General features: G+C 37.8%; 2 long non-coding RNA genes across 2 annotated transcripts; both read right to left on the bottom strand.

Annotated features, from left to right (window-relative positions):
* Positions 1–1,141: 1,141 nt before the first annotated feature.
* Positions 1,142–20,780, bottom strand: LOC137848170 (uncharacterized). The gene is made up of 2 exons (XR_011091202.1): positions 20,718–20,780; positions 1,142–2,337 (listed from the first exon to the last, which is right to left on the bottom strand). It is a non-coding gene; the product is annotated as an uncharacterized lncRNA (long non-coding RNA).
* On the bottom strand, positions 15,505–16,372 carry LOC137847762 (uncharacterized). Its single transcript, XR_011091063.1, has 2 exons — positions 16,289–16,372; positions 15,505–15,650 (listed from the first exon to the last, which is right to left on the bottom strand). It is a non-coding gene; the product is annotated as an uncharacterized lncRNA (long non-coding RNA).
* Positions 20,781–21,430: the final 650 nt, after the last annotated feature.

The following is a 21,430-nucleotide window of genomic DNA, read 5'->3' as shown; positions in this document are numbered from 1 at the left end:
AATAACCCTCACAGAAACCAGTTAACTCTGCTGCTCTAGAGAAGACTTTCATATGAGTTATATTTTGTCATACTCAATGAATCTTTCATGCTGTTATTTTTAGATCTCCATAGGGGAAGATTAATTGATGCTGCAGAAGCTGTGTGATAGATATATGACACTATCATGTCTAGTTTCATTTGCACCCAAAATGCTTGACAGAAAAAGGTGACATTACATGAAATAACTTGCTTTGATCTACTCTTGTTGAAACAAATGCAACTAGAACAAATTTACAACACTTACAGCAAATAGAAGTTAGGTGTCTTAACCAGGTGTTTGTGTTTTCCACCCCAATGTGGTAGATTAACGTGATTCAAAAATTGCCAATTGCATTTCAGTTCTGACAAGTGTTCATCCTGCAGAAAAATAAATAAATAAATAGATATATTAGGAGAAATTTCTTCTCAGAAAGAATGATTAGGCATTGGAACAGGTTGCCCAGGGGGTTGGTGGAGTCACCAGTCCTGGGGGTGATTAAGGAAAGGCTGGATGTGGTGCTTAGGGACATGGTTTAGTGGGTAATATTGGTGGTAGGGGGATGGTTGGACCAGATGACCTTGGAGGTCTTTTCCAACCTTAATGTTTCTGTGACTCTATAATTCTACATATATATATATATAGTGATAGCAAGGGCAGAATTCTGACCTTATATATTTATCCAGCTACTTTTGTGTCTATTTGGAAAATCAGTTGTATATGTATAGGAGAAGTTGTTAAAATATGGATGTTTTACAGACCAGAAGCCTAAGAGTGAATATCTAGGAATACTGGGGTCTACATTCAGGTTTCCAAGTCAGCCATGATACTGATATAATGCATTCAGTTTCCAAAATCTTTATACAGTTGGTGATACTATGTATGGATTCCCTTGCTGAGAAACATTGGATACCAATTAAATTTAGAAAATATTTTTATTATTATTTATTGATATTATTTTTAATATATTTACATGTATTTCATGGCTCAGACTGGTTAAGAGGGTAAAGGGAGTGGGAAATCATGGATAAAAACACTTCAGACCAAGAGGGTTGGGAGTGTTGTGATGATGATAGGAAAATAAATCCAGATGAATATGACACACTTAAAATGAAAGAACCCATTTTTATAAAGAAAAAGGCTGAAATGTGTTATTGTATGAAAAACAAAACAAAAACTTATCCAAAAGCATCACTGAGTTGACCCATATTTACACATTGTTTCAAATTTTCCAGAACAATTGGTCTTTTAATTTGCTATGTAAAAGTATGACTGGCAGTTTTTGTACTGATCATGTTCCACAGCAATACATTAATTCTATTTATAATCTGCCAGTGTGGGATTTTATTTAGTGCCATTGACCAAACCATTTTATATACTAAAACCCACACTTTGTTTACAATACTTTTATAATCTAAAAGTGATTTAGGATTTGGAGGATTGTCCCTTTTGGTTGGGACTTCTTAGTTTAACTAGGCCTTTTCCTATTGATTTTTATTTTATTTTATTTTTCCCAGTAACTACCATAAAATGATCAAATTAACCCAGAAAGATACAGGGACTTCAGAGTATGGATACAGCTGTGCACCTTACAGGATTCATACCCTGTGGTTCACAACAGACATTAGATTAAACTGTTCATAGGACAAACTTATGGTGAATTATCAAAACATACTGTACATAGTGAATAGATTCAACAGAGTAATTAATGGTGGCAAAAGGCGAATGCCAAGGATCTTAATGTGATTTCTATGAATATTACGCACAACTGGCTTTAGTGTATTGCATGGTAGCAAGTCATTAAGAGCTGTGGGATGATAAAGGGAAACAACTGTGAAGAGAAGCTATCCTCATTGAAAAGTAACACCGGTTTCTTGATAACAGTCTGGTGGCTGTAAACAAAATGTCCCCTTGTTGGCTCCATCCAAGGTAAATGCAATGCTCCGAGGGAGGAGACCTGACCTGGACAACTGACAGGCAATGTAATCAACTGCAGAGTTGGTGGCACAGAGTGAACCTAAGAAAAGGGTGTCAGGATCCTCCTCCAGGCAAGATTTGTCTATATTGGCCTTCTTTTGTTCTTTAGCTTCTCTCACCCTGCTTTTTTTCTGTTGTTTTAGTAGCATCTTATAGTAAAGAGGAACAGCAAGTCTCAACAGATGACGTCTGATCACAAGGTCCGCCAGAGAATCTCTTGAGAGAGTACAGTCAAATTGGCACTCCACAAAGAACAAGAAACTGTAATGGCATGCCTGAGAAACACAAGAACAGAAGGGTCATGGAGCTCATCTTCTCCATGGACATGTCACTGTCACATCCCTGTAAGTCCAGAAGAGTCTTAGTGTACTCACTACAGACTGAGGAGGAAAGTACAGCATTTACAATAAGTTCAGACAACCCGCATCTGAAATTCCAAATTTAAGTCTGAAAAATAAAAATGAAGTTGTAATTTCATAATATACTGGCATCATGAAAGCTGTATTTTCCCAGATCAGCTTTTTTCTGTCCCAGTGAAAGTTTCTGCTTCTGCAGTATGGCATTCTGCCTGATACAGGGATGTGTAATAAATGAAGTTGCTGAAGTTATCCATGTTAAAAATGTATTCCTCTTTCTCCCCTACCCTTTTCTGTATATATTTTTGAGGGAATATTATTTTATGATTTTTAATCTTATTTGGTTGACAGTATGGATCCAAATAAATGCTGCCAGCCCAAAAAATGTGAAACTATCAAACCTATGCTATCAAACCATTACACTGCAAGAGTCAAGAATGTGCTGAAGAACGTGTAAGCAAACAGTGATGATACCAGCTGCATCAAATAGAAATTAAAACAAGTCACCATTTTCTGGGGTGACAAACTTTGCTTTTGATTTCTGATCCAGTTCATTTCTGAACAGAAATCAGGAATGAAATATTTAAAAGTGAAGAAGTGAGTGTCTTAAACTGTCTATTACTGTTTTGGGGGGGGGGGTTGTTTGTTTGTTTGTTCATTTTTTTGTTTGTTAGTTTTTGCAAAAAAAAAAAATAATAATAAAAAATATTAATCATTTGGTGACTTCTTCAAATTTTCTTAAACAACTTAAAACTACAAGTGTTGCTGATTTATTTAGATGAATCTACTCTCCAAAAGAACTGGGCCCATATCTAGTACAACATGCATTCTCATTTAAAAGATTTTAATTCTGTCCATTTCAGTAGGAAGTTTAGAGCCTAAATACTTTAGTTAGAGTCCTTCTTCAAGCCTGCCATCACAAAGGCAGAGATTGAGCCATCGGCCCATGGGCAACCACTTTGGCCTCTCCTTGTGGAACAGCTCTGCATTGAGACAATAATCAGTGATGTTGCAGACCCAGCCAAGGGATGCTTTTCATCCTGACATGGAGCTGTTCCTAGTGGAGATGAAGACCCATTCTTGGGCAGCTTACTTGCTCTGCTAGCCTCCCTTTACAGTCAGGGGTGAAAAAAAGTCCTTCAGGAAGGAAATTCAAAGATTTATATTAGGCTTCTACCCTGAAACTTCTTTTGAAGGAGCCTTTTTCTCCAAGGATTACTCATAAACATCAGGACACTTTTACTTCAGTCAAATCATGCGACTGCTTTAGAGTATCCTGTGCCAAAATATTCAAATCATCATGTCAAGGCACACATGAAGGTGGAACAAGTTTAATTTAAATGAATGAAGATGACTATGGAACTTCAATATTCCAAGTAAGTGCCAATCTTACAATTCTGATTGTTCCACAAAATATCCTTTTCCTCTGTATTTCAATCAGAAAGTATATCCTATAATGCAGAAAGCTCTTTACAAATGTTTTATTGGAATAGACATTTCACATTGAAAAACGCTATTCCTTTATTTTTGCAAAGAAACATATATATTTTATTCCCAATTTGCACTACAATTTGTTTTATGTCTACTGTGGTTTACCATCTCAGCTGAGCCTCATGACCTCTTAAGAGACTTAAGAGTGAAATTCAGCATTCTGTCTCTATTTCTTCATATGTTTTGCTCTTTTTTTTTTTTTTCCTACTACTTTCACCCATCCTAGAGCCATTTTTTGTTTGATTTTTTTTTTTCTTCAACATTTGCTTTAAAACTCAGGGCCAGATTGTGAGGAGTAGATCAGAGAAACATTCCTCTATTGTCATTAATAATAGCTAATGTGACTGCTCATTAGTGGTAGCTGTTCACAGTCTGGTCTGTGTGATTTAGCTTTCTTTCCTTTATAAGAAAAGCTACTGATTTTCTCCCTACAGCCCACATCACTCCTCAACTAGTTATTTCTCCCCTACTTTAATCTATTAATATATGTGTATGTATATACACATACACACACACATCTAAGTGCTTATTCTCTCCCATTCAGTGCTAAATAAAATCTTAGGCATTCACACATGACAGTGAGATTCATCTGAGCAATTACAGTCACTTACACCTAAAATTGTCACATTAGATTTCTTTTATGCTCAGTGTGGAGAAAGAAGCAGTTGTAGGACACAATTCATCCCATCTAAGTAAACTTCTAAAATGGGTCAGATGAATCCCACTTTTAGCATCACCAGTTATCCAGAGAAGCTCTTACGAAGCAACTGCCTCCATCATAAATATTTTACCTTGATATTTTTTACTTTAAACCATTTTCATTAAGATGTAAAGAATAGGTGCCCTAGCTACAACTACATATTATTCAATCTATTTTAGGGATATTCTTTTTATGTTCTGTCACACATTTACACAGAGTCACAATAGAATATAAGGATCTGTACAGTAACAGCAGTATTCATGAAACTTGTCAGGATGTAATTTTCCTTCTGTCCTATTCAGTGATGAAGAACACAGTAGTAAAATAGGTGTACATGCCATACATATGGCAATGGTAAATCAGTAATATGTGTCTATAGTGTTGACTTTTGCACAGAGCTACCAACTTGGACCAAAATGAGCTGCTATGGGAAAGGAAGGGAAGGGAAGGGAAGGGAAGGGAAGGGAAGGGAAGGGAAGGGAAGGGAAGGGAAGGGAAGGGAAGGGAAGGGAAGGGAAGGGAAGGGAAGGGAAGGGAAGGGAAGGGAAGGGAAGGGAAGGGAAGGGAAGGGAAGGGAAGGGAAGGGAAGGGAAGGGAAGGGAAGGGAAGGGAAGGGAAGGGAAGGGAAGGGAAGGGAAGGGAAGGGAAGGGAAGGGAAGGGAAGGGAAGGGAAGGGAAGGGAAGGGAAGGGAAGGGAAGGGAAGGGAAGGGAAGGGAAGGGAAGGGAAGGGAAGGGAAGGGAAGGGAAGGGAAGGGAAGGGAAGGGAAGGGAAGGGAAGGGAAGGGAAGGGAAAGATTTATTTTTTTTCAAGAGAATCATGAAGGAGCAACAGGAAGAAAACAGTATTGGGAACATTTTCAGAAGTTTTCTGAAAAGACTTTCAAAGAAAAACTAAACCTTAACAAGGCTTTATCTATAACTAGAACATAAATTATTATTCTGTGGACTTACAGACACCAGCTTCATGTTTTATTGCATTTTCAGTCTTTTTTCTTCAACTGTTTAATTAAAAACTCATTTTACAGATGGTAGAAAGAGCATAACTATGGAGAGTCACACATGTTCCTTGGTGCTTGATTCCTTACACTTGATCTATCATGAATTGCCAGACTGTCAGCAGCTCAGTGAAGACCCCTCACATGGAAAGAGCCACAAGAGATTGTCTCTTTCATGAGCTCAGATTTTAGCAGTTGCAGAAGGCAGGTCTATGTGTCATTTCATATTCTTACCCTGTGGAGGGAGACATGAGGGAATGTGAATGAATGTCTAACCTATATATGATCCAGGTACCCAAAGGAATCCTTTCATTTTATTTTAATGAGGTCAGGAATACATTAAGAACTCTCTACTACTTTTGCCTTGTCATTACTACGTTTCAAGACTTTCTATCTGCACTTTGAGTAAACAAACAGGCTGCCTATTCTGGGAAACCTACTTTGAAAATATGATGGTGATTTGTTCATTTAGGATTCAGGAAGGCTGGTTAAGGACTGCCCTGTGCTGTGCCCTGTGCTGAAGGCATGCAATGAGCTTCTCCATCTCCACAATGGGTTGCTGTTAGAAATATAATTCTTCATAAATTGGTATGCACCTCCTGAATTACTTGAATTACTTCTGAATTAATTGAATTACTTCTCTAACTAACTAGATTTAGGTTCTGAAGTTTTGTCAGTGAATAAGTACTAAATTCCTGGGGACTGCACAGTTTCCTGTTTAACTGATTTATAGTTTTAAGATAGGCATCAAAACGTGCCCTTCTAGAATTTGAATGTTGGTGATAAACAGGGAGTGAAAAGGAACAAAAATCATACATCTGCACTTATGTTCAAAAGCAGAAGAGCAGAGGTAACTGCGGTGCAGACTTTCACAGTTAACTAAGTAATACTTCACAGTACCTCACAATAACCCTCACTATTGTCAAGTGCAAGTATCATTCATGTTTTCTTTTCTTGCCAAGATTGCCAAAGAAGTTACCAGGCATTCCCAAGGGATGAGAGTAGGAAAGCAAAGTCATTTCACACAGGTCAGAAATGCTGCCCAACATCTACGTGCCTCAATAAAAGCCAAGGATTTTGCTTCCACAATTTATGTAAGAAAGTAGTTTTATTCTCTCTCTTATGTACATTATGACACAGTCTGAAGTTGCATTCATCACTCTGCATTCATAGCACGCTGTCGTGCCAATCCTCCTCTTCTCTCCAGCAACAAGTATAAAAATGATACCACTTAGGAGTGAATCAGTCAAATTACTTACTGAGAAGAAATACTGCCAAAAAACCATCTCTCTTTTCCAGCAGGTTTACCTGTGTTGGGAATGACCTATCAGTGAGTGACTCTGTCTTGTGTTCAGGTCCAATACAGTCAGGAAGCCCAGTGAGACAAATGACACTTTGCATGAAAGGCAAACAGCTGCAGAGAGAAACCATGACTAATAGCATAGGGCGTGTTGTTGTAACCTTTAAAACTGTTCCAATCCACTCTTCTCCTTGAATATTTACTCACACCTTTTTTTCTAATAAATATACGCTCCCACACTTATTATGCCATGCAGGATCTCACAGCTCCTTTTATTTTTTTCTTTTCTTTTAACATATGGTTCTTTTGCTACCTACTCAGTCTCTAGAACTACATTTAGAAATGATGCATAAATACAACTTGTTATACTCATCTACAAACTCTGCTCAATGCTCTTCTTTATTAGCACCTTTTCGCTTGTCAGTATGGTTGAAAGCATGAGAGATTTAACACTTCTGTGTAAGATTTTTTTTTTGTTTTTTATTTTTATTTTCTCACCAAAAGTCAAGATGCCATGATGCTAGTGTGTAATAAATTCAGATGCAAATATCAATACTCTGTTTGGGTCCCACCTCTATGTAAATAATTCATTCCCATTTTAGAAACTAACACAAGCAAAAAATTAAAATGAAATTTTTTTCTGCAAAACAGAACTTTAATGCTTCATATGATTATTAAAGAAATTCAGAGAACTTCAAAGATAATAATACAGTAAAACACCAGAGTCTGAATTTATATTCTGTGGTTGTATGAACACTTACTAATGATTATAATAGTTTACAGTTCAATATAAATATTTTTAAAAATAAATAATTTACTTTATGAAATGCAGATGACTAACTCATTAACTTTTGACAAAATCCTGTCTAGGATCTGTTTTAAAAATGTCTCCCTCCAAAAACCTAGAATAGCTCATCACTAAAGATAACCACCATTCAATCCAGAGATATCACTCCTTTCACAGATAGCTATTGGTAACTTCCCATGCAAATCAATTCTCCTTCATGGAAAAGTTTTGTGTCCCCAAATATTAGATTTTGAATATGACTGATGGTTTGGGCTCTATGATCAATAAAAGTTGGTTACAGGATTTTTGCCTCTGTTTAATCCTAGGAGCCTACTGGAGAAGCCCATTTCTGGTTTATGGCTAAGATCCATGCATTTCAAAATTGCTGCCACTTCTGAGCACTTCAACAAAAAGTTGTTTTAAAACCAGTGTGGCAAACACAAGACCTTCCCCAGACTCTGATGATACTTCTGTACAAGAACAAGCCAAAGGGTCTCTCAGAGTCCCTTACTACATTTTTATGCAGTTCTATTCTACATTGGGATAAGAAATCACAGTCCTTCTTCTCCCTCTGGCTGCAGAGCTAAGGATTCCCTAACACAAAACTACACTGACATGAGAGTTCACTCCAGTACATCATTTCAGATTGCACAGTAAAACCACACTTATATGAAAGTGTTCTGGACATGTTTTTCTTCCAAACAGGTTAGTTTACATTTAATCATTTTCTGTATTACCAGACACATCACCATTTAAATACAAATGTCACTACACTTGCTAGCTCTTCTTCATCCATACGTCATTACGTTACTGTGCAAAAATAAAAAAATAAAAAAAAATACATATCCAGACTTTCTGTACTACATGTTAATCCACTGAGGTTTTTTCCTCAAAGTAAGTTGCCCTCAACACTTAAGTTCAGTGTGAGTTTCTGAGCCTTTAGTATCTGTCTTCAGAGTTAGAAAGGCAAAAAACTAAAAGGCAGAGTACAACCTGAGGGCGATCTAACGGAAAAACAGAATATTTAGGATTGAGGCAGAATAATTGAGCACTGGCAGAAATAAATGTGCCAAAGTGCAATTAATGCATCCTTTCCATTTTGTAAAACTGTGTTTAAAAATGGCTATGTTCTAGAGAAAGATTAACAACCTTATACAGACTAACAGGAAATGTGTGTTGGAGCTACAAACTTGTTTCAAGTCTACTTTGCCAGGTATTAATAATATGTTCTCAAATATCTCACCACCATCTTTACCACCACTATACTAACTTGGACTTGAAAAAAAAAAAAAAAAAAAAAAGAGTTAAGGGTAACATTACAGAAATCACAGCTTGCTAATACAAAGTTACACTGAAGGAGTCCTTACACATGTAAAAAGTACCTTATAAAGAAATTAAAAAATATATAAATAAATCAAATTTAAATGGCTACCTAAATTTATCTACTTCCTCTTGGAAATGGAAGGCCTAGCATGGATAAAGTCCGAATCTGAGACAAGCATATTCTGCCTTCAATAATTTTGTACTTCAGCTGAAAAATAAGCATGCAGGCTCACCCTAGGTGTTAGTAAAATATATGTTTTCCCTAGCATGATGCCTCCTTGTTTTTAAACTTTTTTTTTTAATTTCAAAAACCTTCCCTTTCTTCCCCTTCCTTGTGAACACCGGCCCAGAAGTTCCTATCATTTTACTGAAGTGATGTTTCAGAATTCTGCAGTTTTGGTTAATAATTGATAAGCCATACTAACAAAATCTTACCAGTGGACAGGCACGTTTCCGAAATAGCAGTAGCTTCCATTTCACTATTAGTAAAAATATTCAGCAAATTAGAGGGGCATATCTTTTCATAGCGGTTTTAAGCTTCTCTTATACTCTCACCTCCTAGGTTTCTCAGATGAATTACTCTATTAGTAAGTAGGATATGTATTTCCTCAAGTCAATATTTCTGAAACTAATATTGCCTGATGTGTATAGCTGGTCTAACAGTTGTAATTACTAACCATTTGCTGACAATAGCTTATTCTTTAAAGTCATTAATGTACCCTTGTCTAGTTGTTGTGGTTTTTGTTATGTATCTCTCAAGAGCTAAGCTAACCTAGGGCTATAACACAGAGAGACAGGCACCTTTTTTCAAGCAAGTCAGTACTGAGGATCTGAGTAAAAACCTAATGAATATCTAAAACAGAAACAGCTGTACTTCACATCTATATTCATGAGCTCTGTGTTCTTGAAAATATCTTTGCAATCACAACTTTAAGATTCCTAAGAATTGCACCAATGATATTTTGAGAGCTGGTAACCATTATTGTCAGTTTCAGTTGCCGTACTGTGTCAAAAAATAAAGGATACTTTTTAAAATACACCATGAAAAAATATATACAGTTTAAAATATAAAACACTTTCTGCTTCATTAGTGAAATGTCACACTGAACACTGAATGGGCATCTATCTGCCTCTACTAATGAGCTGGAGAAAGTTAGTGTTTTCCACAGCATATTTTCAGCATCTGTAGAATGCTGAAGGGTCATGCAGAGTTCACATGATCTACATAAAGTGTAGGAAATTAATATACTTCTGGAAAAGCATAAGTAGCTTTTTAAGTGTGATGGAGCTGCCAACATTCAGATGCCCTTTTCCTACCTCTTGTGCCATTACATTTTTAAAGAGAACAAAAGTGAAAGATGTGTTTTCTAGGCCCTCTTATGGCCTCACTGAATGCCATTGTTTTAAACATGTATAAACAGATAAAGATGACATTATCCAACACTAATATCAGACTGAGGGAGAGCTCCTGTAGCAATGTTCAGCTCCAGTGTATTGGGAAAAATTAGAGCCTATTTCTCATAAGTAACCTGGCCTAAGCAGTGCCTGCAACAAATACAGATGGAACAGCAGCACTGTGAAAAAGAGCAGCAGTAATATATTGGCTTATTTCTCCAATGAACTTGTTTAAAAGCCATAACAGACCTGCTGCCTTGTTCACATCAATGAATTGCCTGCAGGTTGCCTTTATTTTTATGTGGTACCAGAGACTGAAGTTGACAGCTCCAATTCAGAGAACCCAGAGTCTGCCCTTGTTGAAAGAATAAACCAAGGAAAACACTGGTGTGGGTTTTTTTTTGTTTGTTTGTTTGTTTTGTGTTTGTTTGTTTGTTTGTTTTAGATACAAACTGACAGTTTTATGTGGAATTTTAGGAAATAGTTAGTTTTCTAACTTCTGTGTCTTATATTCCCCAAATTAGTAAAAGCTGGGGAGCAAATTAAAAATAAATAAAATATATATATATTTTAAAAAATAGCAGTCTCAATCCATCTGCAAGTGTTTTTGTTTGTATTTTTGTTTATTTGTTTCTTCAGGGATCCTACAGTGCACACACACATCCACCTTTATAACAAATGCTTACCCATCCTTGCAATGAATGCACATCCTACACCACCTCACGCCTTACATGTGTTAATCTGGTTTAAGTGGGAAAGTAGTCTGGAGCAATGTTCTGAAGGACTTCACTTTGAAACCCAGTTGAGATCCTGTCATCCTCATTTCCCTGCCCCTGCTCACACAAAGTGTCTTGGTCTGCTGCATTGCAAAAACCTATTCCAAAGAAAGAGCATTCCATAGTGCTCTCCTGGTTTCCAAAACAGAGTCAGTTTAAAGTTGTTATACACAAAAATCATTTGGGATAGTAATTATGATATGAGTACCTCCTCACAATGAAAATGTTAGTTCCCTAGTGTGCTCCACTATTAAGGCTACCAACGCTTCCATACTAATCCCACACAGACACTGCTTGATATCCAGTCTGGTAAAATAATGCCAGACTGAAAAAAAAACCAGCAAAAAGAAGACAAGTCTGCTGCTCCCAACCAAACAGTTCTCTGCTCACACCAGCCACTGAAACTGACCAAAAGATACAAAAGTAAGAAAGACAAGTAAGTCTGTTGTAAGGCGGAGGTGAATCAGACTTGCAGAAGGGTTGGCAACTGGGGAAATCATCCTCTCCAAGTCCATTTCAAATACCCATGAACCCTTGAAACATACTGTCAACAGGAGCAGAGGAAGGAATTGCTCATAGAGCTGTAGGCAGCCTTTTAAATTATGACTGAGACTTGCTATTTCTGAGAGTCACCACAGGAAAGAAAAGTCTTCACTCAAATTACATCCAAGAGTAAAAAGCTGTAAGGCTAATGCAGGAACCCAAAATACAAGAGCTTTCTACATATGTGCAGCAGACACCAGGTCACAGGAGGCCATGACCTGTTAGAGAACACGAATAAGATGAATAGGTTAGCTCCTGTCTTTTTATTTTGTTTCTGGCACCCAATCTTCCACAACCAGAATCACAGAATGGACCATGTCGGAAGGGACCTCTGAAGGGACCTCTGAAGATCATCTAGTCCAATCGCCCTGATGTGCAGGATCACCTAGAGCACGTTGTGCAGGATTGCATCCAGGTAGGTTTTGAGTATCTCCAGAGAAAGAGACTCCACAACCTCTCTTGGCAACTTGTCCCAGTGCTGTGTCACCCTCACAGTGCAGAAGTGCCCCCTCATGTTGAGACAGAACCTCCTGTGCTTCAGTTCGTAACCAGTTCCTCTTGTCCTGTTGCTGGACACAACTGAAAAGAGATCGGCTCCAACCTCTTGACACCCTCCCTTCAGATATTTATACACATTAATGAGGTCTCCCCTCAGCCTTCTCTTTTCCAGGATAAACATGTACAGCTCTCTCCCTATACAACTGGTGCTCCAGTCCTCTCATCATCTTCGTAGCCTTCCTCTGGATTTTCTCCAGTAGCTCCATGTCCTTCTTGTACTGGGGAGCCCAGAACTGGACACAATACTCCATGTGTGGCGTCACCAGGGCTGAGTAGAGGGGGAGGATCACCTCCCTTGACCTACTGGCAACATTCTTCTGAATGCAGCCCAGGAACCTGTTAGCCTTCCTGGCCACAAAGGCACAGTGCTGACCCATAGTCATCCTGCTGTCCACCAGGTCTCCCAGGTCCCTCTCTGCAGAGCTGTTCTCCAGCAGGTCAGCCCCCAGCCTGTACTGGTGCTTGGGATTATTCCTCCCTAGGTGCAGGACCCTGCACTTGCCCTTGTTGAACTTCATGAGGTTCCTCTCAGCCCAGCCCTCCAGCCTGTTGAGGTCCCTCTGAATGGCAGCACAGCCCTCTGGGGTATCAACCACTCATCCCAGCTTTGTGTTGTCAGCAAACTTGCTGAGGGTGCACTCTGTTCCATCATCCAGATCTTTGATGAATATGTTGAACAAGACTGGATGCAGTACTGACCCCTGGGGGACACCGCTAGCTAAAAGCATCCAACTAGACTGTACCACTAAGCACAACCCTCTGAGTTCTGCCATCCAGCCAATTGCCAATCCACCTCACTCTCCACTCACCTAGGCCACACTAACTGCACTCCAAAGTGAAACTAAAGCATATTTCTGACAAGTATTGTCAGAAGCATATAAAGCATATATCTGACAATATACTGCCTCCTGATGGACAATATGGATGGGTCAGTGGTAGGGCTGTTCTCTGCACACCACTTCCAGCGTGGCTCCTGGAGCCACTGAACATCACTCCTACCATCCCACTGCCCAGCACATGCAGCATGTAACTTCTAACACCTCATTGTAAAAGCACTGCTTTGGGCTGTGGCAGAGGTCTCTCTTATGTAATTATTTCAGGCATGGTGAAGTGGAAAAAACACACACCACATATTAATAACAACAGAAATTGAACCTCTAGAAGATTTGCATTCAGACTTGGAGCAGGTAGAATTTAATATGCAAAATCTCTTTGTATCAGACTCATCATGCAGAACACCAAAATGCTTTTGCTACAATGTTGTTGATACCAGCACGTCTTTGGAAATGTCATTCTGAACCTTTGCATGCAGGGATAACCCTGGTAGGCACAAATCCAGCATAAGTCTTTTACATCTGTGGAGCAGACACAATTATCTTCCTAGCCTGTCACTTGCCTCCCACATCTGCAATTAGCTGTCATTGTCTCTGCCTACCTTAGAGTGCTGCTGTCAACTTCTCTTTGAGTGTTTTCTCTAACACAAATCCATTGTTCCCAGTAAAATTTATTTTCTGATTATAAAGGCAAGCTAATTCTTTTTTTGTTATTGTATTGTACATTCTCATAACTATGTAAACTGTTTGTAACTGATAACACATTTGTTAGATAGAAATGAATTCTCTTCTATTTGATCTTGATTTACTTCTTTCATGGGTTTTGTGCAGAAGAGCTAAGTAACAATGATATCAAAAAAGTCACATAAGGCACATAGAACTATTTATTATCTCTCTCTGGTTTTATGTGCCACAAGATTCTAGCAAAATAATCTCATATTCCTCTTTTTGTTTTTGAATGAATGGCTTCATTTGTAACAACTCCCTACTTGCATTCCACCCTGAAACTGTTTTATTATCCAAGTGTGAGTTAGGCATAGTGATGGATAAATTATTCTGAATCAGAATAAAATCATTTTCTTCCCACTCAGATGTGTGGATGAAAAAATGGACATAGAGATTTCCACAGAACAGCAAGAACATTTGTTGAACAGTTTTGAAGTGCTGAATTGTTGCAATTATTTAAAATGACATAGAAGAGCTCTGCCCCTCCTCCACCAGGCTTAGTGGGGATGCCGTGCTCATGGCATGTAAATAAGCGCTTGTTTAAATACTTGCCGTGCAATATGCTCACCATGGGCTGTCAGCAACTCTGTGTCATGCAGCGTGACAGAAAACACAGGAGACATTGAAGGCCAAGTAATGAACATACCACCACCGTGGTGAGGCAGAAGCTGGTCACAACAAGATCGGCAGACAGCAGCCATACTCCAGTGATGCAGAGGGCAGATGGGCTGCAGCAGCCCTAAAGCAGAAAGTGGATGGCATTCTGCCATGCATGGAGCATGAGAAGGATTAACTTGTTACCCAGACATGCCGGCCAATGCCAGCTTCAGAACCAACTCTCATGTATCCTGCTTATTGTGCCAAAATGTCATGGAAACAGTTCTACCACTAGTGTTGCTCAAAAGACCATTCCTCCCAAAACAGGCTGATGTAACCTACTGCCTCCTCTCTGTGCTCAAGGATCGGCACTGCTGAGAGCAGCCAGAGTGCATCCTGGGTCATTAAACATAATTAAAGACACTTGAATTTTCGGCTGTGATGTACCCAAGGGAATAGCTCTCACATCAGCACAATAACATAGCAAATTTATTAACTGTGGTGACACTGTTAATCTGTATGATTCTTTCTTAAAAACAATAATCAACACAGGGCTTTGTACCAGGACAAATGTTTAAAAATCCTTAACAACTTCAGCAAAATAGAAATTCTGCAAAATGCTTTTTTTCAAAGGATTGGAGTATCACTCCATTTTTAGGCCTATTACATAATCTGTCTTTCCTGGTTTTTAGCTTACTGAACTGTTCAAGTTAATTCAACATCATCATGCATCATTTGTCCATACCAGAACATCCAATTTTACTATAGTTTTCCTCATTCAGGGCATTACAGTTCGGATCAGTTTGTTTTATGGATGAGAGAGCTTTAAACTATATATAGCAATAGAAAACAACAGAAACCATTTTTAAATGTGAATAGCAGCAAATACCTTCAGTCCACTCAGAATATTCCTTCAGAAGTCAAACCAATGCAAAATTGAATAGTGTTTTGTTTTTCCCTGAAAACAAAATATTTAAGGGGAATGTTAATAGAGAAACCTTCAATTTTATAAGCAAGGCAACTTGCCTTCTGCTAAGGATTAAGATGAAAATTCCCAATCAGCTCTATTTTCAGCATGAGGTATGCCCATTCATGCCTGGATGGAAAAAGTTTCTGTGTCAGCACCCACCCTGCAACAATAGTGGCACAGGGAGGAACATGAATGCCCTTAAAGCAAGCTTCCACGACTTGGGAGGAAATGCGTCTCCAACACGTTCCTCAGAGCTTGGCAGCCCATCCAGCTGTCTCCATCCATATCACCTCTCACGTCATTTCTGAGAATAGTACAAAGATCCACATTCAGTACATCATCAGATGTTACTCTTAAGCAAATTTTCAGGTAGCTCCAATAATATCAAAGGTATTAACGATGAAAAAGTCTGCCTTTTCTCTCCACTTTTTTGATCCAAACCCTTTTTGGTTTTGATGCAATCAAAGGCTTTCAGATTTATTTACACTCCCATACCCCCACCCTCACCCCACTCCCTACAAAGTAATGGTCTCAAGCCTGTGGTCAGTGATCTTGCTACATGGGACTTTTGCTCTCTGTTTCTCTTCTTTTGGAGCATTTGCAATTTATATATGTAACAGAATATGAAAGTATAAAGGAATACGCTAACTGCAAGACATACTTCTCTGAGCTGAAATTCTGTTTTGGAGAATAAATTTATTTATTTATGGTTTTGTTTTTTGTTTGTTTGTTTGTTTGTTTGTTTTTCCTCCTAAAAGTTTTAGCAAAAGTGGCTTATTTTTCTGGTTAGGTTTTTGACAAACACACTTGGCCTACACCTGGGAAAAGTTTTTATACGCACAATCAGTATTTCCAGACAACTGGTATTTTTGGTAATTGTTACTGGTTTTAATTACTAAGTCTATTTAGAAGATAGAGATAATGAAGGGCAGAAAAAATTACCCAACTTCCTTGTTCCTGAGTCAATGGAAAAGCCAGAAATAGAACCAGGGAAGCTTCAGCAGCACCCAACCCATAGCTGGCATCTCAAAAAAAAAAAAATAAAAAAAAAAAAAAAGCAGGGTTAGAATGATTGGCAATATGAGCCAACATTCATGGGCAGTTTCACACAGTGGCATCCTCAACCAAACAGGAAATATCTGAGTTATCTAAGATCCTGCCACATGGTGACGACTGGCAAGCACTGACTTGTTAGCAGCACAGACTGTACACCAGTATTGCACCTCCAACATGATTTTTTTTAAATCACAAAGTGCTTTATTGCTACTCAAAGTCTAAAGTTAATTGACATTGTTAAGAAAATGTTCGCTTGCTGCAGAAACATTACTTTTATAGTATAAATTAGTTTAGCACACAATGTTCTCAATTAATGGTGATTAAGGTTCAGATATCATTAATCACAGCACTTCTTAAAAAAAAAAAAAAAAAAAGCACAAATAAAGATGCTTCAGGGTGGCTGAATTGCTAGATATTTTGTCATTATCAAGTTACAGACTGTGACTTGTTCTATACAGAATGTCTTTGAGACTATAAACCTGCAAATGTGGGGGGTGCTTTTTTTTTTGTGTGTGTGTGGTTTTGTTTTGTGGCTTTTTTCTTTTTTTCAGTGATCAGATTTTTATCTGGTATAAAACTGGTTTAGCAACATCAGATTTAGCCATCCCAGATGGTGCAGCAGAGGTTAAGCCCACATACATCTAATCATTTTGTGGACAATAGGAACTTTTTGAGTTGCCTGGAGAGCTTTACAGAATTGTAAAGTTCTAAACAGATGTTGAAGTGTGATCTTAAAAAGTGTTTCAAGCTGTGTTCCTGGGTCATCTAAGTCCTTAATATCTCAGACAGAGAAGAACTTGCAAGGTTTATATGCCTGTTTTAAGTGTGTTTATTTGTTATTCTAATCTGTACGTACATGCATTCTCTGGAATCTAAAAGTCTGATTCACTGAAAGTGGTTAAGTAAACATACCTTCACCTCAGCTCTGCCAACACATTTCTTACGTATATTTCATCTGTCTGCTTTATGACTAAAATTTTCTTTTTTTTTTCCAGAAAAAACAAAACTTTACCAGGAGAGTGGATTATCATCTTCTATTTCATATATCACATTACATTAAGGAGAGTTGTTTGACTAGTCAAGCACTCACTGAGAAACACTGATCTTTGCTACTAAGGCAGAAAAAGCATCCATTTGAATTTCAGATCCTTGATTTTCATCAGTCACAGACAGGGGAAAAAATCCTTCTATTTACAATATACATGTAAGTAAAATTCCCCTGAACTTAATAAAATAAGCCCCAGAGTATTCTTTAAAAATTATGTAGAATTGCATAATTGCATTTAAAAGAGTAAATAAAGACTCTGAAGCTCACAACTCATCTTTGACAGGTGTGTTGGCATTTTGGTAAGCAGATGAATGAAGGGACTCTGAAGAGGAGCTTATAGCACAGTTCAGAGATTCTCCTTTGTGGTTCTTTACAGGTGAGTGCAGGCACAAAGACAGGGGAAAAAAAATGAGTTTATTTAAATTATATTCAAATTACCCCTTTGCCACCTAATATATTTCTGTAAGACTCGAGGAGGAGGAATAAAGAGGCAGAACAGATATTTCTGTTTTTATTCCTGTGTATTGTGTTTGGCTGAAGGATATGGGCAGAGGCCAGGCTGGTAACTGAGAACATCCCTCAAACTGAGTGGAGACAATTACACCAAAGCTTCTTCAGACTTCTCCATCCTGGTGCCAAAGCACACTGAAGACCAGTCCTGAGACCTTCTCCAGGGCACTTCCCAGCATTACTGAGCAATGAGGAGTATCTTGCAAAAACCAGGGGAGCATTGGGCAGAGGAGCACCTCTGAGGGCCCCTCACTGGCACGGCCAATGCAACTCTGCTGGTCCCCAATTGCAAAGCCAACTGAGACAGGGCCTTATTGAAAAGCTCAGAAGGATCTATCTACTGCAGTAACCTACACTATTTAAGCCAAAGAGAATTTACTTGTATGAGGGGAAAGAGACTTAGGGTTCAAACACTCTAGATATCTGCAGGGAAATAGAAGCTCTGCAAAACTAATGAATAGTCTAAAATAAATCTGTCTCCTGTGGGAATGTTTCTTTTGTCATAAAATATATGAATATTAATTGGACCAGGGGTTCAAACTCTACTTTTTTTTTTTTTTTTTAATTTTCTTCGTGAATATCCTAGCCAGTGGGCTCAACAATGCTTCCCTCTCCCCAGTGGATCTTTAATTATTCTGCAGAAAATAACCTTTCTTTTTCTTATTATTAAAATAAATTCTTTAAGAGGAAGAAAAGGAAAGGGGTTCATTTTTCCTCAAAGGGAAAATGTGAAATTAATGGAATATAAAGCATACCAGCTACTGATTTTAAACATGAACATTTATACCAATTTTAAGCTGAAATGTGTCTATTGGTTTAAAAATAATACATCTGATTTCAGAATTTAGGAATGTGAATAGAATTTGAACTTAAAGAACCATGACCAGAACTGGACTTAGCTTTGAAATCAAATCAGAGGCTTTTACCTTAGGTCTGGTGGGAGTCCATACCCACCCAAATTTTACAGCTTCTTTAAGTGTTTTCTTTGCGTTTCCCTAGCATTGGCAGGAAGTGGCAGCACAACAGAGATTTAAGATAACAATATTCCACAGAACAAAAACAGTGCAGGTTAATCATTATCAAAATAATACTAACAGAATAAGACTATTCACTAATTACACCGTAGGGCAAAAAATAGCCACGCTCTCATAAAGGACCTCATAATCTTCTCCTCTGTTTCCTTTCTCACACTCTACTGCTTTGCTACAAGCCCACCACAGTAAGGTTGTGGCTAGTCAGTGAGAAAAGCAAAATGGAACATGTTCTCAATGATCCTTTTAAAAAAATGATTATTAATTATGTTACGGATACACTGTGCCTTTGTGTGATCAAGAAGACGCCCACAGAGGTATGTCTTGCTATCTCTACACACACAGAGATGGGCATGTACAGGTATTTTACAAAGGAGTAGCAATTTTTCTGTTTTATGAAACATCACAACTGAATATTGTAGTTAGCATTGCCTTGGTAATGAGTAATTAATATGGATAATAAATAATCATATTGATAATGAAGAATGTCCTTGTTTTTCATCAGATTTTTCATTTAAAGCTCCAGTGCCTTGTGTACACACATGTTCACCCAACTGCCTTCTGCAAAACCTTCTGTCAAGGTCTTCATTGGCTAAAAAGCTTTAAAACTCTTGGGCCATGTTCCATGATTCTATAGAACAGGCTCAGTCTGTGTAACTTCAAATTTCAACTTGATCTGATTTGGCTTTTTAACTTAACAGTCATCCTTCTTTCTTAGCCTGATGAGCTTCTATTATCAACAATGAGAGTTTTTAAAAACAACGCAGTTTAGTGAAAGACTATCTTTGAATGAAAGGGAGAATTCAAGATTATATTGAGGCTGATGATTAAACTAGGTCGTACTATTACTCAGATCTCCTACCTTTACAGACCTGCCAGTTATATATCCTCACTCACTATTAATACTCAATGCAAAGAACACTGTGACAGAACAACACAAGAACCTGATGAGACAATAGCCAAATTTTCCTTAAGCATGCACTAGAAAATGCACATATGTATCACACACTGCTAAAATAGACATTACATTTTGGTCACTAGACTAATCTGTAGCATTTTTATGTATGCACGAACTGAAATTTTATATAAAAGCAAGATGCTGCAAACTTAATAAAGTTATTGATCACAATCCCCACTTGTGTTTGGGTTTCATAAGTTTGACTTTGTCTGCCTTGAACTTCCCTGAGTTCAGACAGTAAGATTTAGTACAGAATCTGTTACCCCTTCAGTGGAAGTTAAATGAATTCTAAGTGACAGTGTTTATAGTCCGTAGTACATCATGGGAAGCTTGCAGGAAAACTCTTTACTGAGAAAGATGTTTAACAGACAGACAGACAGATACAAAAATTTACTAAAGGGAAATGAAGACCTATCACTAGCATTCTTATCAACTCTTTTAAAATAATACTAAAAAACAAACAAACAAAAAACATATGAGCAGGAAGAATGGAAGAAAAAAATCAAATTATATAACAAAATGAGGGGGAAAAAGTCATGCGTATGTTTGCTAAAGACATAAAATTCAGGAAAGAGTTAGTAAAATATTTCTGAATATACCAGGAAAATTACTTTCAATTTTGCTCTGTTCCAAAGAGATAACAGCTATTACATTGACAGATAAATAAACACACACACACACACACATACTAAAAGATGCAAAACATTTCTTGTGATTCAGAATGATTCTGTCTGCAATATTTGAGAAACTTTTCCACTTTAATCTTACCACTGCATATGTCCAATATGATGGAAACTGATCTTGTTCCCATCTACAACCTGCTTATTAGTGAAGGGAAAGAGCTGCACCTATACCTCTCAGTGACTTTCAAATGAGACCCTTGGCAGCAGGAATGTCAAACACCTGAGCATAGATACAATGCAAAGTGCCTACAGTGATTAGGATCTCTGGCAGAAAGCAAGAATGATCTTTAAGACCAAGCTGGGAAGACACCTCTCAAGAGATATAATGGACCCTGTGAGGGACAAAGGCTGGATTAGATGGACCTTAGACTTACTTTTTTCACTGTTATTTTCCAAAGAAATATGAAATATTGGGAAAAAAGAGTGGAGTATTTCAGCAGGAGTGAACTGAAGTGAATCCAGTCTGCTTTTAGAACAGCAATGAAAAAGAAGCCATAGCATGATACTAGAAAACATATTAATTTGGCTTGTTTCATAAGATCTCAGTAAAAAGATGCCAGTGCAACTTAAGGCTTGATAGACAAATGTTTTTCATATGATTTTCTTATAGTTGAATTTGCCATATTTTCTCAAGTTCTTGGCATCATTAAAACATAGGAAAAGTGGTTTTGTAAAAAAAAATCAAAGTTTTCCTCTGACGAACTGATGAACTCACATCAGTTGATGAACTCACATTCACTTCCTCCTTACTCATGTGAGTAAGTGAGAAGTGAATAATGGTGTTTGTATAATAACATA

This window comes from Anas acuta, chromosome Z, assembly GCF_963932015.1.
Source record: "Anas acuta chromosome Z, bAnaAcu1.1, whole genome shotgun sequence".
NCBI lineage: Eukaryota > Metazoa > Chordata > Aves > Anseriformes > Anatidae > Anas > Anas acuta.
Note: the sequence above shows the minus strand (reverse complement) of the source record. Positions and strands in the feature narration are given on the sequence as shown.